The sequence below is a fragment of the Protopterus annectens genome, chromosome 15.part0 (assembly GCF_019279795.1).
Source record: "Protopterus annectens isolate FY-2018-M chromosome 15.part0, PAN1.0, whole genome shotgun sequence".
Taxonomy (NCBI): domain Eukaryota; kingdom Metazoa; phylum Chordata; order Ceratodontiformes; family Protopteridae; genus Protopterus; species Protopterus annectens.
In genome coordinates this window covers 458,927,228-458,947,016 of record NC_056749.1, presented here as the reverse complement: position 1 = coordinate 458,947,016, position 19,789 = coordinate 458,927,228, and the positions used below count along the sequence as shown (strand labels likewise).

The window sequence follows — 19,789 nt, the reverse complement described above, 5'->3', positions numbered from 1 at the left end:
GATAAAGAAACTGCAGTTGGATCTGCTTTAGGATGCAAAAGCAAACACAAGTCTGATGTACTCTATATAACCTGTTGAACTTCATAGGAGCAGGACATTGACTATCGGGCAAGCAAGAAGCTTTGAAAACAGTATCATCTAAAGCAGGAAATATAAGATGAAAAGCTGGAGAATTTGGTAGTTTCAACAGTAACAAACCATAATACATTTTCTGAGCTACAGGAATTTCATACAACTTTATGTAAAGGATTACTCTCCTTATGGTTAGAATGTTCAAAATAAAGAAATTCCTGAGGTACAGCCCTCCCTTTGTAATACATGGTGTCCTGACTTAAAATCCACATCAGAAAGACAGAACGCTCTTCTGTTTCTTACCTGTGGAAACAAAGTAAGAAAAAGCACCAATAGCAAACCTCCCTTGCCTGCCAAGAGCATCCCTACATCCAAAGAGGACTTGGCTATCCCCTGCAGTTTGGTGGCTGCTAAAAGGACAGGGGCGATTCAGTTGTCTGAGGAACAAAAAGCAGCCACAGCAGAGAGTCACTGACCAGTGACCGAGGCACAAAAGGAGCTGGTCTGACACCCAAAGACTCGCTGACAACTTTCTTCTTCGAGAAAGGAGGAGGTAAAACAGCCAAGACTACAGATTGCTCTATCGGTAAATCAAGAAAGAGAGACAACAAAATCAAATAGCAGAGCTTGGCAAGGTGGTAAAGTGCACAGTAGAGAACAAGTGGCTTGAAAGTAAATAAATCACTGAGAGTCTCCCACAGGGACAGTATCCTGTCCCCAATACAAAAATACATAAACCCTGTGTAGAAATTCTGTCCAGAAATAGAATTTTCCACACAAAATGTTCACGCAAGTATTTACACATGCACCCCCCCCTTCGAAATGTCATGACAGTCCAAAAATGAAAGTTATACACATACCATAATGTTAGATCCATGTTCTTCCATCTGTCTCAACTTATGAGAGTACATCAGATATGACTGGATCCAATGCTGACAATACTCAGACTTAGGATGCGCAGCTCAGGCCCCCCCCCCCCCTCCCACCCATCCATAATTCTCCACGCTAGCAAGTTTGCCTGTCTAAATAGAACATTCAAATTAGAAGCAAAAAAAAAAAAAGGCTAGAAAGACAACAATATCGTCAAGGACTGTAAATAAGACAAGGCAATGGACAGGTCCATTGTGTTCATTAGAGAGCCTACAATGGTGACAATTTGGAGGGGAAATAGAGGAAGGGAAGGTTAAGAATGTCAAAAGAAAATACCACAGATCTAGAATTATGACAAGTGTGTATACAATGTTTTCTTCTCCGTCTGTCACAACTAATGGGACAGAGCCCTCGGCTACCATGAATCCTGTGATTATTTATGGGAGGATGTTCTGGAGGATAGTAGAGTCAAACAAATCCCTAGACCTAGGCTGCGGGTCCAGGTTGTAATTAAAAACAAAGGTGTGAACTGTAGACCTAGTAGCTGCAGCACAGGTATCACCAATAGATACTCTATAAAAAAAAGTAGAAGAGGTTGCTGTTTAAATTGAATGTGCTTTAGGTTTGTTAGGTAGTGATGGCATTAACAGGATGGAATTGGACAACCACCTGGACATGACCTTGGAGACACCAGAACTTAGTTTAATAGGGTTACCACCTGTCCCACTTTGTACGGGACAGTCCCTATTTGGGCAGTTGTGTCCTGTGGAAAAAAAAAACGTAATGACAAATGTCTTGAGATTTTAGGACAAAAAATATTTACTATGTTTTCTTTAATAGTTGTAGAAAACAATTATTTTGCATCTGAAACACCTAAATGTTATATGAAACTAGATAAACAATTCAAGTGCTGTAGAAATAATCTTTTATTTTGACAAAATAAAGTAAAATACTATCCTTTGCACTGGCTGTCCTGCAGAATCTCACATTTCTGCAAAAATGTCCCACTTTGCGCATATCCCAAGGTGGAGAAGGATCCCTTAGGAGTTTGCAGGAGAAAAGTACCCCTCAAAAAAGGCCTTAGAAAGTTTCAAATATGCAATAACCATTCACGCTTGGTCTGGCTCCCATGTCTCTGATGGACAGAGGCAGTCAGTAAATCACAACTTATATAAATCAAACTTGTGGGTCACATTAAAGTTGCATGGCTAAGCTTATAATCCCTCTGGTGGCTGTTAGCCTAGAATACACCTATGAACCTATGAAAAGGTGGCAAGCCTATAGTTTAGGTTTAGAAAACAAAAAGATGGCACGATTTCCTGAGGTCCTTGTCACAATGTAAATACAAATTTAAGTATTTTCTAAGAGAGGAATTTCAAGTTCATAGTAGTTGGAGATTCAAAACAGGGTTTTGTTAAAGCCTGAAGCAAATCAGTTATATCCCAAGGTGGGGAAGGATCCCTTAGAGGAGGCTGTGGAAGAAAAGTACCTCTCAAAAAGACATTAGAAAGTTTCACAGATGCAATAGACAACTGGCTTTTGCCAAGACGGAAATTATAAACAGCTGCCAAATGAACGTAAATCTCAGAGTAGCTAGATCCTGCATGGAAAATATCTGTGAAGACATGAAATCTAAAATTGATATTAATGGAGCACAAAAACAGTCTAGACTTTTGGTGAAGCTAAGTCAGAAAATTTTTTCCACATACTAGTAAAAGGCTTCTGAAATAAGATGCAACCAACTTTGAAAAAACAAAAAAAGCTTTGAAATAAAAGTTTCTGGCCATCACATGAAGTGGAAAAACCAAGCAGACAATTTCAGGTACTTGATGTTCAGGTGAGGCTTGCTAGATGGATATGAGTGAATATCTGAAAGGGGATCCAGCACTCAGGAAGGGCATACCAGATGAGACCACAGGAAGGACAACCATATTTTCTGAAGCCAATAGTGGGCAACAAAAATAACCTTCATCTTGCAACAGGCCACTTTCTACAGAAAGCTGGTTACAGAGGAGTTGGAGGGTAAGCGTAGAGAAGACCTGGGGGCCAAGTGTAGACCAAATTATCACTCAAGGACTGCCGCTTTTATAGAATTAGGATAAAGTGGCTGCTGCATTTGGTAATGGACAGGGTTGCAAACAGGTCGCAGCAAGGCTGACCCTAGCGACTTATGACCATGGATGTCGCTATCTGATTTAGGGACTACTACTTGTAGCAGAAGGAACATCTGCTCAACTTGTCCACCAGTACACTGCATTTGCCTGGCATATGTTGGGAGCACACTGCCTGTTGCCAGACCCTTATGGCTTCCCAACATAGAGTATGAATGGGTCCCCTCCTTGTTTGTACATGTACCACACCATCAACAAACTGTCTTTTCTGGACAGAGATCACACCCGCAGGAAGGGAGTCCTGGAAGGCCTGTAACACTAGGAATACTGCCCTCATTTTCAATACACTGATATGAAGATTGGCCTCTGTCAAAAACCACAGGCCTTAGACAGTCTTCCCTTCTAAATGCCCCCACTACCACCACAAAAAGGATGAGTCTGTGGTCACATGGCAGACGTTAAGAAACCAGAGGAGAATTTAGCCACCACTGAATATGTAGTCTGCAAATCTTTGTAAATCTGAAGGGAAAGTGCATGGGATGAAAAAGAATGGACCACTTTACTGACAGTCCATTGTAACACTCTCTTGTTGAATCTGGCATGAGGAACAACTGGGGATGGATGCTGTCATACAGCCCAAAAGATTTATGATGGATCTCTCTGGGGGATTTTTGTGAGAGAAAATCAGGGAAGTTTTTTTGGCACAGAGTAACTAACCTTAACATCTATGGTTTGGACTGGTGTTAGTTTGGGCTTCTCCAGGTTGATCACGATTACTAGGTTTCAGCATAACTGGGGCAAGGAATCCCTGGCTTGGATTAGCAGATACCATGTGGCAGTGGCATCTAAGTAAGGGAACACCCAGAACCCCTGGAGTCTGAGATCAGCTGCTACCACTCTCATGCACTAAGTGAGCACCCAGGGGCTGTGACGAGTTCCAATGACAGCACTCTAAATTGAAAGTGACCGATTCCTAGGCATAAGCAAAGGAATCTCCTAGAATGCCTCTATTTTGATGTGGTGGTAGGTGTCTTGAAGGTACACTGAGCACATGCAGTCATCCTTCCTCAGACGATGAATATGGACTGCAACATAACCACCCAGAAAGTAGTCCGTTTCATGAACTAGTTTAAGTGACAAAGATCCAGAATGGGCCTGGGGTTCACATTTGTCTTTGGAACCAAACAAAAAAGAATACCGAGTTTACTCCGTACCTTTGCTATTCTGGTGGGATATCCTAGATAACTCGTTTGTCTAATAGCTTTGCAATTTACACAGGCTGTTTCCTTCTTCTGCAGAGGTATAAGTTTGGAAAGGCTTCTTTGTGGCATTTTTGGTGAGTAAAAAAAAAAAAAAAAGAATGCAAACAGCATTCAGTTATTACTTTCAGCATTCATGAATCAAGAGCAATGACTGACCAGGCATGAGGATGCTGATATAAGCTCCTCCTGACTACCTCCACACTGCAGCAGATGGGCAACTTTCAGGATCATTGGAAAGGTTTGTCAGTGAATGCGTCTCAAAACCTTTAGTTCTGCAGGTCACCTCTGCCTCTAGGATGATGTCCACTGCAGTTCACTTCTCTGACCTTGGAGTGTGTCGTCAAGAGCGTCCTGCACAAAACTCAGACTTACAGAATCATAACCACTTTCCACACTTTGGTTACAGGAAAAAAGGATTTGTGGGTAGAGAAGCAGACGCCAATAGCTGACAGATTTGCCATCTTTTTTCACTCTTGATGAGTGTATCTTTAACCATAGGCCCAGAAAGGGTGGACCCATGAAACTGGACATTCAGAAATGCTGTTTTGAAGTTTTCTACAAAAGATTGCAGGCATGTCAGAATATAGCAATGCCAGTGCCTACCGCTGTAGAAATGCTATCTGCTGTGTTGCACAAAAGGTGCAGAAACACTTTCACAATGGACTGAATCACAGTTGCAGCCAATCCAATATTCTTCTCTCATGGTTTCTGAGGGGAGCTTGGAGAGCTCTTTGGTCAAGTTATTCTGAGATCTCGTTAAGTGTGAAAGGCAATTCTGTGCATATAAGGCAAATGTGTCTAATGAGTAAACTCATTTTCCAAAGCTGTCCAGGGCCCAACACTACTTGTACAGAAGGTAAACAGAGGAACTCTTTTCAGAGTGGTCTTTCTTCATGGCCACCACCACCATGACGACATCAATTGCATACTGCTTCTTCCACTGTGGCCTATCTCAGGGTGAAGCCAGAATCTTGTCAGGCTTGTGGGAAATGGTCACCACCACATCATTCTCCTACCACATCTGCTGGAACACCAAGTCAGTCAGTTCATCTGCTGGGGGAGACCAACCACAGAAGTAGATGTACCAGCTCCAAAGGCCTCAAGAAACAGACCTCTTCTGGGAAGGGCAGGCTGTCGTAACAGTCCCTCCACTACTAAATAATTTCAGGATGTCCCCAACATCTTCAAGGAGGGACCTTGGGCACCCTTCCTTTTCATAGAAGTCAGTAGCAAAAATGACAAACTCTTGAAGGAACTCCAAATACCTCCTTTTGCGATCAGGGAAAGAATAAGAAGCCAAATGGGAGCTCATCCTACAAGCTCTACATGAAAAAAGAAATCACAGAAACCAGGGCAAAGTGAGCTGAAACCCTTTAATCATTACAAACAATTTTCCAGGTACACAGAGTGAACTAAAATCCTTTAATGATTCCAAGCAATTTCCAGGTATAGCTCTGTCACAACCTGATGGTGCTAGCTGCTCCAAAGGAATAGGATAATGTAGGATGCCAGACATGATCGAGGTGAATCCAAGCAAGAAAAAGTCACTTCTTCTCTTGATAAGGAAAAAAGCCTTCTCAAATATCTTGAAGGTCAAAGTTGAAGCTAGTCTCAAAGGAGTTCTCTTGGGATCAGAAGATCCAGATAAGAGACACTTGCAAGACACGGCCTGACTAGACTCCAAAGAGGACATTGAGGCCAAGCTATCAAAGAATGAAGGGAAAGGATGGATCTGACAATATGTCATTCGACCCCAACCCATGCTCCCTGATGTTGATCTCTCAGCTCTGTGACCCCACCCCCCAAGATCTGACACTAGAATTGAGCAGGTGAGGGACACTTTAAAAGTCAAAGATGTGGACCTTACTGGAAGCTCTCAGATATACTACTACCTGATCCGAAGATTGGATGAGGAAAAGAGAAACCAAGAGGAGAGTAAAAAAGGTCTGGTCACGGTACCCAAGAAGTACTGGGTGTGGGAAGGACCCCCATCAAGATAAGAGTCAAGAATTTCCCCATCACTCTATACACATCACTCTAGGAGGGACTCCTCAACAACTGTATGGACCTGAAAGAAAAGGTAGTTGAGGATGTCATGGAGAACCTATGAAAAGGTCTCTTGGATGGAAGGGTAAGAAAGCGTAAACAAGGGGTAGTTGGGTTCCAGAGAAAACCTAGGCTCCATTACCATGGAAAGAGTTACAGAATAGATCTGGCCTATACAAGGAGAAAGATATTGGATCCAAAGTTTTGGAAAATTTAGGAGACAGTGATCTCTCTTCCCTGACTCCTCGATATCTTCTCTCTCGACTTTCCTTTTCCCTCTCTTTATCGTATTCCTCCTTTTTTTTCTGTTTTGACTCTGTGACTTCTCTGGGGGTATCCCACACTAGCAGGGAAAGGTTCTTTAAGTATCAGCTTGGACCGACTGTCTGATAGGGCCTGCATCCCAAAAGAAGCAAACAAACCATAATCTTCCTCCAAAAGAATGGCCCCAAGACAACAGATGTATGGGTTACATCCAGCACAGGATACAACAGCCATTTAGCTTCCACAGCTTCGAGGCAGATTCCATGCACCTGAACAGTTTGTCAGCTCTGGCTGAGCTGAATGAAAAGATGAGCTTGGTTGCCAACTGACAGAGGGATGCTAAACCCTGAAAGAACATTGCTGGGGAAGGAAAAACATATATGCCTATAATGTGACATAAAAAAACACAAAAAAAAAACGAGGGGGGAGGGGGCAGCTGCAGCAGCAGTGATCATTCAAACAGCTACGGTGGTAAGTCTACTTACACAACTGTGCCATGTTCTTCATATTGATCACTGCAGTAGTATAAGCTATATGGTAGATTGCCATAGCTTAAAACAATTGTAACATGGAAGGGAAAGGTTCCAGGAGCACCTGCAGAATGGTCCTATCAAAGCCTGTCCTACACCTGGAGAAGGAATCTAGTTATATAGTGCTTTGTAAAAGTATGCACAGAGTGCATGAAAGACCAAGTTCCTGGTTCTAAAACATCTAAGAGTCCAACCTTTTCCAAAAAGCCATAGATAAAGCCATGGTCCTGACAGAATAAGCCTGGACCCTGTCTGGAACAGCTTTGTGATGGTGGGAATAACAAAAGGTAATACATAGCCTGAGACAACCATTTGGAAATAGTGTTTTGACACAGGTTGTACCACCTTCTTCACTTAGCAAGAAATGAACTGATAAGAAGATCTGAAAGAGTTTGTTCTGCAAAGATAGTATCAGAGTTGTTTGTGGACATCTAAGATAGGAAGTACCCTTTCTCCTTCACTTTTGGGTTCTGAAAAAAACAGGGAGATGGACAGATTGGCTTAAAAGTAAACCAGAGTACCACTTTAGACACAAAAGAGGATCAGTTCTCAAAGAAACCTTCCTCTGTGAAAGATGAGATACAGTTGGCCCACCAAAAAGTACAGTTTTGTACCTACCATAAATGTAGATGTCCGAGAGGTATGCATCTGCAGTCCTAACATATGGGTTGTCCTGCCTCAGGCAGCCCTTCGGTCGGCCGGATTCCAAAGTCTGGGTCTGGCCTCGGCTGATGTCGCACTTCACCCGACGTCATAGCTGCTGTGAATTGGGTATAAAGGCATCAGCCGACGCCATTTTCCTCAGTGTTTCTTGCCCCAGATGCCAGGTGCCCTCTAGGAAGGCTAAATTTGGATAAATGCAAATGATTCCAAACAGTAGAGAGCAAACAATATAAACATGTATATACATATATACAAACAAATACACCATAATAGATTCCCCCAGCAAGCTACAAGATGGGCAAATACCTAGGAGTACCACAGAGGGAAGGAGGGTGGGTAATCCTGACTGCAGATGCATACCTCTCGGACATCTACATTTATGGTAGATACAAAACTGTACTATGTCCTTCAAGGATGCATCTGCAGTCCTAACATATGGGTAGAATACCATAGCCAAACTGGGGAGGAGGCACTAAGATGATTATGGTGTAGCTAAGATCCCTTGCAAAACAGCAGTTGCAAAACCTGCTCGGGATCTGGAGTATAAAGGTAGATTATAATGCTTGGCAAATGTATGCACGGAGCTCCAAGTAGCAGCTTCTAAAATGTCTTTGGTAGCCACTCCTCGTAGGAAAGCTGTAGTAGTGGCTGTAGCCCTTGTGGAGTGAGGTCTGATGTTTTCTGGAGATGTCTTTCCATGAAAAGAGTAACAAAATCTAATGCAATTTCCTATCCATTTTGAGATTGTCTGTTTTGAAATTGCTCTTCCTTCCATTCCTGTTGCATATGCTACCAGAAGCTGGTCAGTTTTTCTGTTGGTCTTGGTTTTGTCCAGATAGTAGCGCAATTGCCTGTGCACATCCAAGGTATGTAGTAGTCTTTCCCCCCTGTTCTGTGGGTTGGGGAAGAATGTTGGTAGATGGATTGCTTGGTTCAATGATACCCTGGAGACCACTTTTGGCATAAAAGTAGGGTTAGTTCTCAAGGACACTCTATCCTGATGGAAGATAAGGAAGGGCTGTACTGCCATTAATGCCTGTAATTCAGAAAATCTTCTTGCTGAAGTGATTGCAAGCAGGAAAGCAGTTTTCCAAGATAAGAATTGTAATTCTGCTGTTGCTGCTGGTTCGAAAGGGGGAGGTGTTAACTTTTCCAACACAAAGTTAAGGTCCCATGTAGGCGAAGGTGGCTTCCTTGGAGGCTTTACATTTTTAATTCCTCTCAGAAACTGCCTGAGTAGAGGATGAGAGAAGACTGGAGGATCCATGTTGTATTCTGCTGAAATTGCTGATGCATGAATCTTAATGGAGGAGTAAGACAGGCCATTGTGGAAAAGTTCTGCTAAGTATTCCAGGATGTTAGCTATGCTTGCTAATGATACATTTTCTCCTTTTGCTGCACTCCAAATGAGGTATCTTTTCCATTTGGCTGAATAAGTCTTCCTTGTGGAGGGTCTGCGAGCCTCCAGGATAATGTCTTTAACCCTCTGAGATAAATCTGGGTTATTTTGCTTTATGTAATATTCCAAGCGGCTAGCTGTAGTATTTTCAAGTTTGGATGTAGGATCTTGTAGTTGTTCTGTGTTAGCAGTAAAGGAACTAGAGGTAGAGGCCATGCATGTGTCCGAGACATGCTCCTCAGTAGCGGGTACCAATGCTGCCTCGGCCAGTCTGGAGCTATCAGGATGATCCTTGGGTGATCTTCTTTGATCTTCAGTAGCACTTTGTGCATCAAAGGAAGAGGTGGGAATGCATATGCTGTCAGGTTTTCCCAACTGAAGGATAGGGAGTCCACCTTCCAAGCAAGTGGGTGGTATGTCCTTGTGCAGAATTTCCTCAATTGGTGGTTGTGTGGGGATGCGAACAGGTCTATTTCTGGTAGTCTCCCTTTCTTTGTAATGGTTTTGAAGATGTCCGGATGTGGTAGTTCTGCTTAAGGTGTCTGCTAGTATATTTTCTTTTCCTGGCACAAATTTGGCCTGGAGTTGAATGTTGAGGTTCAGGGCCACATTCCACAGGTCCATTGCCATCCAGCATAGAGGGTATGAGTGCGTGCCTCCCTGTTTGTTGATATACCACATGACTGTGGTGTTGTCCATCCTTATCAGCAAATGACCCTGTTGAAGAAAAGGTCTGAATGTCTGAAGTGCCTGTTTCACTGCCAGCATCTCTTTTTGATTTATGTGTAGGTTCAGCTGGTCTTGTGTCCATAGGCCTTGTATACACTTGCCCACCATGTGTGCCCCCCAGCCTAGGTCTGAGGCGTCCGTGGTGATAGTCTGGCTTGGGTGAGGTTTGTGGAAAGGCAGTCCTCTGTTCAACTGACAGGCCTGAGCCCACCACAGGAATTCTTGTTTCAGGCATGGTATTATTGGAATCTGGGCTTCTAGACTGTGCTTGTGTTGAGACCATACATTCCTTAGGTACCATTGCAACTTTCTCATATGCAGCCTGGCATGTGGAATCAATATTATGCAGGATGCCATGTAACCCAGGGCTTGCAGGACTTTCCTTGCTGTAAGCTGGTTCTGTGTTGTTAATGCCATGAAATAGAGTGGTAGTTGCTTTTGCTTTTCTGCTGTGAGGAATGCCATCTGATTTGATGTGTCCAGTTCTGCACCCAAGAATGTTATCCTTTGGGATGGTACCAGCCTTGACTTTTCATGTTGACTGTGTATCCCAGGGCTTGCAGTAGTTGTATAACCTTTTCCAAATCTTTTGTTAATTTGGTCTTGTTGTCCGCTTGTATTAGGCAGTCGTCCAGGTATGGATAAATCTGAATTCCTGAAGCCTGCAATGAGCAATTACTGATGCCAGGCATTTCGTGAATACTCTGGGCGCAGTAGATAAGTCAAAGGGCAATGCTGAGAATTGATAATGCTCTGATCCTGCAAGAAATCTGAGGTATCTTCTGCAATCTGGTCGTATAGGGACGTGCAGGTATGCCTCCTTGAGATCTAGAGTCACCAGCCAAGACTCCTTGCCCAGCATGGGAAGAAGTTGCTGTAGGGTCAGCATTTTGAATTTTGGAACAATGAGATATGTGTTCAGAGCGGACAGGTTGTGAATAGGCCTCCATTGGTTTTCTTTTCTTGGTACCAGGAAAAGTCTGGAGTAAAATCCTTGCCCTTGTTCCATAGGAGGTACCTTTTCTATAGCTCTCATCCTTAGTAGATGGTTGATTTGTTCTAGAGCGTTTGTTTTTTGTTTTGGTGGTAGGTTTGGCTTTCCTCTCTTTTTTGGTAGAGTGTGGAAGTGAAACCTGTAGCCTTTGTCTATTGTCTGTAAAATCCATTTGTCTCCTGTAATGTAATGCCAGTTTACGGAAAATAAGTCTAGCTTTCCGCCTAAGGGTGCTTCCAGTTGTTCCCTGGTAGGCGGTATTAGAGCCAAGTCATTGTGCCTGCCCTGTGGAAGTGGTCATAGTTGGATCTGTGGCAGTACTTTGGTTGTTAGGCTGCCACTGACGTCCCCTGTAGGCACCTCTGGATTGACCTCTGCCTCTTGGGCGCCTATTTCTGCCTCTCTGTGCTCTGGAGGTGTCTGGAAAGGACCAATTCTTCGAAGGCCAATTTCTACTAAACCTCGGAGGCTGGACCTGTAAGAAATCCTTGACTGTTTGGACCGATTTTGCTTTTTCTTCCACCTTCTTTAGCACTTGCTGTGCAGGGGAGCCAAACAAACTTTGTTTCTCCATGGGAGCATCTAGAAGCTTTGACTTTACATGGTCTGGTAAGGATTGTTCTTTTAACCATGCATGCCTTCTAATCACTGTTCCAGTCATAGCTGATCTAAAGGAAGCCTCCAGTGCATCATAGCCGCATTTTAAGGAATGATTACTGACCTGCTGAGTGTTATGTACCAAATCCTGAAGGGACTTGCGGTCTATAGGTTCAGGAGAGGACAGTGTTTTATTTAGCTGGTCTAACAAAAATTCCTGATACTGAATCATGTGGAATTGACAGTTTAAGGCCCTAGCCGAAAGAGTAGCAGAAGTATAAACTTTTTTACCCCATCTCTCTAATGCTCTAGATTCTCTTTCAGAGGGAGGGTTTTGGCAGAGGCAGCTGCTACAGCTTTGGGGCCCTGTGAAATGGTTTCAGGATCTGCAATAGGAGCCTTATACAAGTGAAAGTGTGTGTCCGGGACCCTGTAATATCTGTCGGGCTTGGCAGGGGCCGGGGAGAGAGTCAGGGCAGTACAAGCATCATTATATGCATCATCAACAACTGTAAGTACTGGAGGAATGGCTAAAGGCCTATGCTGTGGTAAATGTAAAAGGTCCTTAGCCTTTTCCTTGAATCTGAAAAATCCTGGCCCTGCCATTGAAAATGCTCTCTCATAGCATGTAAGGTTTCCCCAAAAGAAAATTCCTCAGGAGGAGAGGCAGAAGGAATGGAGTCTTCTGCATCAGAATCCTCATAAGGAGAATATGGGCCTTCTGGAGGATCTGAGTTTTCTGAATCATCCGAGGAATAGTCTGTAGAAATAGGATCCGGGGGCTCTGCTCTAGGCCTCTTCTCTGGAGGGGGTTGAGAGGCCCTGTCTGGGTAAGGTTGGGATCCCCTGATCAAAGAAATGAGATCCTCAGCCAGGCTGAGCATTTGGGAACTAGAGGTAGGCCTGTGCGAGGGGGTTTTTGCAGGCAAGGCCTTAGAAGATTTAGCTGCTTTAGCCCTAGAAAAAGCCTTGATAGACATAGATGCAGGGGGCCTAGCAGCTCCACGTGCAGGGGTAGATATGTCTAAAGGAATAGTATCTGATAAATCCTGGGTGGCTGCTACAGCAGGGGTTATTTCAGTAGCAGATTCTGCCATGCTGTGTGAGGCCTCGGCTATCGGAGCATGCTTTCGGCCGAAGGAAGAACTGACGACTCGGTTTCAGCCGAAACCGAGACACTCGCGGTTGGCTTAACCGTGGTTTCGGCCGAAACCGCGGGCCGCGAGTGTCGGTCCTTTTCCTTACGCTTTTTAGCTAATTGTGAGTCGGAGTCTCCGACGGCATTTTGTAAGCAAAAGCGGGACCAAAAAACTCCTCTGCAAACTCCGACCGACGTCTAAGTGTCCGTCGGTTGAAGGAAGCACAGGCTAGACAAGCTGAGACGTCGTGGTCTGGGCCTAAGCAAGGAAGGCAGTAAGAGTGGAAATCCTTATGAGGTATTTGTTTCCCACAAGTTAAACAATTATTTACTTTTTCTGACATCAGCTGAGGCAAGAAAGAGTCCCCAACGGGGTACTTAGCTTTTTAGAAGTCTTCGGTAGTAGAAATCTCTGGATCTGACCGACCGGCACTTGCAAACAGCTTCTGCTTTGGGCACCGCGCGGCAAGAAAGACGGAGGAAAATGGCGTCGGCTGATGCCTTTATACCCAATTCACAGCAGCTATGACGTCGGGTGAAGTGCGACATCAGCCGAGGCCAGACCCAGACTTTGGAATCCGGCCGACCGAAGGGCTGCCTGAGGCAGGACACCGACCGAAGGGCTGCCTGAGGCAGGACAACCCATATGTTAGGACTGCAGATGCATCCTTGAAGGACATCAGCTTGCAACTCAGCTACTCTTCTTACAGAGGTCAGTGTAATCAGGAAAACTGTTTTCCATGTTAAGAACCTCACGTCAGCCAGATTAGCTGGTTCAAATGGACCAAGTATTAGCTTCTATAACACGATCCCAGGGAGGAGGAATCGGTTTTCTGTGAGGCTTCTTATGCATCAATCCTTTCAAAAACATTTTCACATGACACTGAAATGAAAGAGGGGAACCATGCTGAAATGGCAGGCAAATTACCCTTGATAGAGGAATAAGGTAGGCCATAAGACAGTAAATCACATGAAACCCTAGCCCTGAATGGATGCTGGTAGTTTTATTGTCTCCAACTATAAATCTTTTCTTCTTGCTAACCTATGATTTTTTTTAGTAGCAGGCTTTCTTACTTACTTTACTACCTGCTGCACTTTCCCAGTAAACAGCTGCCTAAAAGGAATTAAGACCTTATCGTCCAAGCAGTAGGCAGAAGTTGATTAGGGTCAGGGTGTATTGAATAGCCCTGAGACTGTGCAAGTAGATCCACTATGGGGGGGTCCTAAATGAAAGACCAACACTGGTAGAGTTCTTAGTAAAATCTAGAACAGAAGCCATCATTAAATAAGGAATAATTAGTACAGCATATAAAATGCATGCTAACTATAAGAATCAAATACAGGAGGTTAGAAAGGTTTGGGAAGAGAGATTGGATAAGGAATTCACAAGAAACAATGAGAGTATATATGTATGTCTCCCAAATATGCAACAAAATATAGAAGATTTAGGATTTTTGCTTGGAAATGTTTACATATATATTTTTAAACCCCAAGTAGATTCCAGAGAATTTTTTCCTCATGTAGATAGCAAATGTTGGAGTTGTGACGGGGAGAAAGAGGTAAATGGGAACATATTTTCTGGGAGTGCAGTGAGGTGGCAGACTTTAATGATTCCCTGCAGGCTGCAGTGTCGGAGATGCTGGGTGGGCAGATTAGTGTGATGAGGGAGATGATTTTTCTGAGCTATGATACAGATTCGGAATTACCTAGACATAGTAAGGCCTTGCTGTCTCTAATTATGGCGGCTGCCAAAAAAGCAATTACTAGAAAATGGAAATCAAAATGTAAACCAACTATATTAGAAGCAGTGGATATAGTAACAGAGATAAAACAACTGGAATTGAGATCTTTAGAAAATGGCAGGAGCAAACTGCATAGGAAAAAATGCGAACTGTGGGAACTATACATACAGGGGAGGAATGAGGTTTAAAAGAAGGCAGGACTTAAATGAGCTATGTAATGTTTGACTGAAAATAATTGGGTAGATAAATTATGTATAATGTTTGCAACTGGAACCTTGTCAGTACGGTTTGTGATGTAAAATGCTTGAAACTAGGATTGTGTTTGTGTGTTTTTTCATTTATATAAATGTATGACTGCTTATGTCGTAAGTAATGGTTTAATAATGATGTTTCTTAGTTAAAAAAAGGGACAGGAGTTGAATAATTTATATAATGTTCCTTAGGTTATATGATATATAGCGATATATGTGAAAAGTACAGTTTTGTACCTACCATAAATGTAGATGTCCGAACTGGATAGCATCTGCAGACATAACAACTGGGTTGTCCTGTCGTCAGGCAGCCCTTCAGTCGGCCGGATTCCAAAGTCCGGGTCCGGCTTCGGCTGATGTCGCACTCCACCCGACGTCATCTCTGTTGGTCTTCGGGTATAAAAGCATCAGCCGACGCCATTTTCCTCAGTGTTTCTTGCCCCAGATGCCAGAAGCCCTCTTGCAGGCTAAAATTTGGATAGATGCCAATGTTTCCAAATAGATAGAGGTAAACACAACAATAAGCATGTATGTACATATATACAAACAAATACACCATAAAGACTCCCCCAACAGCTAGCTATTAGGAGGGTAAACACCCTAGGAGTACCACAGAGGGAAGGAGGGAGGGTAATCCTGACTGCAGATGCTATCCAGTTCGGACATCTACATTTATGGTAGGTACAAAACTGTACTATGTCCTTCATGGATGCATCTGCAGTCATAACAACTGGGTAGAATACCATAGCCAACTAGGGAGGAGGATAAAAGTAGATTATGGTGTGTTTAGGATCCCTTGCAGTACAGCAGTGGCAAACCCTGCTCGGGATCTGGAATATAGAGGCAAATTATAATGCTTGGCAAATGTATGCACGGAGGTCCAAGTAGCCGCCTCAATAATGTCTTTGGTTGCCACTCCTCGTAAGAAGGCTGTGGTAGTGGCTGTTGCCCTTGTAGAATGAGGTCTTATGTTCTGTGGAATTGGTTTTCCATGGAAGGAGTAACAGAATCGTATGCAATTTCCTATCCATTTGGAGATTGTCTGTTTGGAAATAGCCTTCCTGTTGCATACGCTACAAAAAGTTGGTCAGTCTTTCTGCTATTTTTTGTTCTGTCCAAGTAGTAGCGTAGCTGTCTATGTACATCCAAGGTATGCAGTATTCTTTCCCCTCTGTTTTGTGGGTTGGGAAAGAAGGTAGGTAGGTGGATTGCCTGGTTTAAAGACACTCTGGATACCACCTTGGGCATAAATGTAGGATTAGTCCTCATGGACACTCTATCTTGGTGGAAGATTAGGAAGGGTTGCACTGCCATTAAGGCCTGTAGTTCTGAAACCCTCCTTGCTGAAGTAATTGCCAGTAGGAAAGCAGTTTTCCATGACAGGTGTTGTAGGTCTGCTGTTGCTGCTGGTTCAAAGGGTGATAGTATCAATTTTTCTAGCACAAAGTTCAAATCCCAAGCTGGTAATGGTGGTTTCCTTGGAGGTTTTACATTCTTGATTCCTCTGAGGAACTGCCTGAGCAAAGGGTGCGAAAAAACAGGTGGATCAAAGCTGTATTCTGCTGAAATAGCTGATGCATGTATCTTGATGGAGGAGTAGGACAGGCCTGAATGAAGAAGTTCGCCAGATACTCCAGAATGTTAGGCATATCTATGTTTGACACATCTTTTCCTCTTTCTGTACTCCAAATGACAAACCTTTTCCATTTTCCAGCATAGTTCCTTCTTGTTGAAGGTCTGTGCTTCAAGAATAATGTCTTTTACTCTTTGGGAAAGTTCTGGATTAGCTGCTGCTATGTGATGTTCCATGCAGTTAGTTGCAACGTTTTAGGTTTGGATGTATGATGCTGTAGTTGTTCTGAGTTAACATCAAAGGCATCAGGGTATTGGCCACATATTGTTCGAGACATGCTCCTCAGTAGTGGGTACCAGTGTTGTCTTGGCCAGTTCGGAGCTATCAGGATTATCCTTGGACGTTCTTCCTTGATTTTCAGTAGTACCTTGTGTATCAAAGGAAGAGGTGGGAATGCATATGCTGTTAGGCCTTTCCAGTTGAAGGAGAGAATCCACTTTCCATGCTAGTGGGTGGAATGTCCTTGTGCAGAATTTTTGAGCTGGTGATTGAGAGGTGATGCGAATAGGTCTATCTGTGGCATTCCCCATTTCTTTGAGATGGTCTTGAAGATGTCCGGGTGCAGCTTCCATTCGTGGGCATCCGAGTGGTTCTGCTTAATATGTCTGCTAGAGTATTGTCTTTCCCGGTACAAATATTGCCTGTAACTGGATGTTGTAGCTGAGTGCCAGGGTCCACAGCTCCAAGGTCATTCTGCATAGGGGTATGAATGAGTGCCTCCCTGTTTGTTGATGTACCACATGACTGTGGTGTTGTCTGTCCTTATCATCAACTGGCCCTCCTTGAGAAATGGTTTGAACTTTTGGATTGCCAGTTTTACTGCCAGCATTTCTTTTAGGTTGATGTGCAGGTGAAGTTGATCCTGTGTCCACAATCCTTGCACGCATTTGTCCAGCATGTGGGCCCCCATCCTAGGTCTGAAGCGTCTGTTGTGATGGTCTGGCTTGCTTGACATCTGCGAAAGGGTAGGCCTGGGTTTGACTGGCATGCCTGAGCCCACCATAGGAACTCCTGTTTTAAGCATGGAATTAGTGGGATTTCTGTTTCTAGACTGTGTCTGTGTTGGGACCATAAATTCTTTAGGTACCACTGTAGTTTTCTCATATGTAGTCTGGCAAATGGAACCAAGATTATGCATGATGCCATGAAGCCCAAGGCCTGCAGTACTTTTCTTGCTGTTAACTTGTTCAGTTTTGTTAGTGCCAAGAAGTAAAGAGGAAGTTCTTTTGTTTTTCTGTAGTCAGGAATGCCATTTGTTTTACTGTGTCCAATTCCCAAGAATGTCCTTGTTTGGGATGGTATCAGCCTTGACTTTTGTAAATTGACTGTGTATCCCAGTGCTTGTAGCAAGTAAATGACCCTTTGTAAATCTGTTGTCAGCTTGCTTTTGTTGTCCCCTTGTAGCAGGCAGTCGTCCAGGTATGGGTAAATTTGAATTCCCTGTAGTCTGCAATGGGCGATTACTGATGCCAGGCATTTTGTGAATACTCTGGGCAGTAGATAAGCCAAAGGGCAATGCTGAGAATTGATAGTGCTCTGATCCTGCAAGAAATCTGAGGTATCTTCTGCAGATTGGTGAATGGGGACGTGCAGGTATGCCTCCTTGAGATCTAGAGTTACCAGCCAAGACTCCTTGCCCAGCATGGGAAGAAGCTGCTGTAGTGTCAGCATTTTGAATTTTGGGACAATGATGTATGTATTTAAGGTGGACAGGTCGAGAATTGGTCTCCAACTTTTTTCCTTTCTTGGAACTAGGAATAGTCTGGAATAGAACCCCTTTCCTTGCTCTGCTGTTGGCACTCTTTCCACAGCTCTCATGTTTGCTAACTCCATTATCTGGCGTAGAGCCTCTGTTTTTTTGATTTGGAGGTAGATTTGGCATTCCTCTTTTGACTGGTAAAGTGTGGAAGTGAAACCGGTAACCTTGATCTATGGTTTGTAAAATCCACTTGTCTTTTGTTATGCAGTGCCAGTTCCTTGAAAATAAGGTTAACTTTCCGCCTAGAGGAGCTGCTATTTGTTCCCTGGTAGGCGGATTTAGGGTTAAGTCACTGTGGTTGTGCTGATGTAGTGGCAGTGGCTGTGTCTGTGCCTCTGTTGTTACCTTGCCACTGTCGCCTCTGTAGGCACCTCCTCTGGATTGGTTTCTGCCTCTGGAACGTCTATTCCTGCCCTTTGAAATTTTGTGGAGTCAGGAAAGGACCAATTTTGGCAGGCCAGTTCCTGCTAAACCTTGGGGTTGAACCTGCAAGAAATCTTTAACAGTTTGAACAGATTTTGCCTTTTCTTCCATTTTCTTCATAACCTGCTGGGCAGGTGTACCAAACAAACTTGTCTTGTCCATAGGAGCATCTAGCAGCTTAGCTTTAACATGATCCGGTAAAGCTTGTTCCTTTAGCCATGCATGCCTTCTTATCACTGTGCCTGTCATGGCTGATCTAAATGAAGCCTCCAGTGCATCATAGCCACATTTTAAGGAATGGTTGCTAACCTGTTGTATGTTATTTACCATCTCTAATACATATTTCTTATCAAGAGATTCATCAGTGGTTAGTTTTTAGTTAACTGATCAAGCATAAACTCTTGGTATTGTATCATGTGAAACTGACAGTTTAAAGCTCTAGCTGAGAGAGTAGCTGAAGTGTAGACCTTTTACCCCATCTGTCTAATGACCTTGCTTCCCTTTCAGAAGGAGTAGGGTTTTTAGCTATGGTCGCGCTACTGCCTTGGGACCCTGGGATATAGTTTCTGGGTCTGCAAGTGGGGCCTTGTAAAGGTGGTGATGAGTATCTGGCACCCTGTAAAATCTGTCTGGTTTGGCAGGGGCTGGGGTAAAGAATCTGGAGCGGAGCAAACATCATTGAAAGCATCATCCACCACAGAGAGAACAGGAGGTATAGCTAAGGGCCTGTGCTGTGGGAGGTGCAGAAAGGTCCTAAGTCTTTTTCTGGAGTCTGAAAAATCCTGTTGCTGCCATTGGAACTGTTCTCGCATGGCATGCAAGGTTTCCCCAAAGGAGAATTCTTCTGGTGGGGAAGCAGCTGGAATGGATTCTTCAGCATCAGAATCTTCAAAATTGGAGAAGGGAGCCTCTGGCTGGTCAGTTATGTCTGATTCATCAGCAGATTCATCAGAGGACACTGGCTCAGGGGGCTCTGCCCTAGGTCTCTTCTCTGTGGGCTGAGAGGCCCTATCTGGGTGAGATTGAGATCCTCTGATTAAAGAAATTAAATCTTCTGCCAAAGTAAGCATTTGGGAACTAGAAGAGGGCCTGGATGTGTGGGGTTTAACAGGCACAGTTTTAGTAGTCTTGGCTGCTTTAGCCCTGGCGAAGGCCTTAATGGACATGGCTGCTGGAGGCCTAGCAGCACCACGTGCTGGGGTAGAGACATCCAAGGGATGGTGTCTGATAAGTCAACCACCGTAGTGGGTAAAATTTCTGAGGTCGATTCAAGAGTTGTAGCAGGGGCCTCAGTTGTAGGAATAGG

General features: G+C 43.8%; 1 protein-coding gene across 1 annotated transcript in view; it reads right to left on the bottom strand.

Annotated features, from left to right (window-relative positions):
- The window catches only part of LOC122789760 (heat shock factor protein 3-like), a 1,295,435-nt gene that overhangs the window by 767,125 nt on the left and 508,521 nt on the right, over window positions 1-19,789 (bottom strand). The window lies entirely within an intron of this gene.